Source organism: Branchiostoma floridae, chromosome 3 (genome assembly GCF_000003815.2).
Source record: "Branchiostoma floridae strain S238N-H82 chromosome 3, Bfl_VNyyK, whole genome shotgun sequence".
Taxonomy (NCBI): Eukaryota; Metazoa; Chordata; class Leptocardii; order Amphioxiformes; family Branchiostomatidae; genus Branchiostoma; species Branchiostoma floridae.
The window spans coordinates 20,573,734-20,575,129 of NC_049981.1; the positions used below are offsets into that span (position 1 = coordinate 20,573,734).

Genomic DNA, 1,396 nt, shown 5'->3' on the forward strand with positions numbered 1-1,396 from the left:
GAACTCTTATCTTCTTAAAACAAACCATACATTCTGTCGAAGGCTGAAATTCCAGGTTAATGATTTATCTAAAGCCAATTCAATCCCTACAACTGGAGTCCGAGAAGATATCACTTCCAAATGTTGAGTCCCCAGAATGAACTGGCAGAACAAGTCAATACTAGTACATGAGATGTAAGGTTGTATAGTCATCAAACTGTACATTATATTTAGGATACATAGGTGTAACATTTAAAAGTATTTCTGAAATAATGCCTGCGTAAAGGTGACAGTGTTTCTGGATGGTTTCTTGCATGGGGGTTTCTTGCATGGGGGTTTTGGCTTTACAAGATAACCATGACATGTGGCCATACCACTTCATCTTTTTGTACTGTTAACTTATTTAACGTATGTTTTCTAACAAACTACATCAGACTCCGACCTTCTGCCCTCTCCGCCCCCTTGAGATGAGGCAGCTGACTGTCGGTCCCCCTCAGCTGCGGAAGCTGTGTGGTCTGTGTAGAGTACGTGGAGTAATCCCTCTCCAGCTTTGTACTGGCAAGATCGTCGGTTTTGGACTTCTTCTTCTGCGCGGTCTCCCGTTTCTCGTGAAGAGCACTTTTTTCAAACTGCACTTGGAATGGTCCCTGGGCATAAAATGAGAACAAATTTCATGGACTGCTAATATCACTTTCCTGGATCAACTAACCAGCATGGTAGCTCACCTAAGAGCTGGTGCTAGTTCACTTTTATCCACTTTTAACCTGTATCTGTTATTTAGGGATACATGTACAAATTACCAGAGGTTGAAGTTGACAGACATCGGTTTCAAACTTCAATATATCGAATATCATTTTAATTTTGCAATTTGAAACCACCCCATTTTTAAAATGGATATAGGTTACCCCCAGATGAAGGTGAACAAGCATTACATTTGTACTGTTCACTGGCTGTGGACACTTTATAAAGTATTTGCATGTCGACTGTACCTGTCCAGAGAGCAACAACATGGGGACTTGGTCCAGGAGCATGGTCGCTAACAACTGGACTAATGCACACTGCAATTTCAGCATATAATATATGTATTGCTTACCTGTGATCCTCCTGAGATGGTGGTACTGTGGTGGTTTGGGGGAGGAGGCGCCTGGGCCGGCTTCTTGTAGGGATTATGAGACTTCTTCTTCTCATTTACTCTAGAAAAGACAAACAAGTGACAGTGAAAAATCAAAATATAACCCAATCATATCACTGCAAATTATATTGCATGCCCGAGAAGCATGGTTAGCAAAATAAACAAGGAGTGGATGAAAGTTGTTTGTTAGGAAAAAAGACTATTGTGACAGTCAGGTAAGAGCATTCAGTGAAGTGCAATATCTGCAACTAGCACCTTCTAGCAATTTAGAGCAGTACAACAGTA

General features: G+C 41.1%; 1 long non-coding RNA gene across 1 annotated transcript; it reads right to left on the reverse strand.

Annotated features, from left to right (window-relative positions):
- Positions 1 to 585: 585 nt before the first annotated feature.
- LOC118411362 lies at positions 586 to 1,390 on the reverse strand. Its single transcript, XR_004830661.1, has 2 exons — positions 1,073 to 1,390; positions 586 to 626 (listed from the first exon to the last, which is right to left on the reverse strand). It is a non-coding gene; the product is annotated as an uncharacterized LOC118411362 (long non-coding RNA).
- Between the last annotated feature and the right edge of the window lie 6 nt (positions 1,391 to 1,396).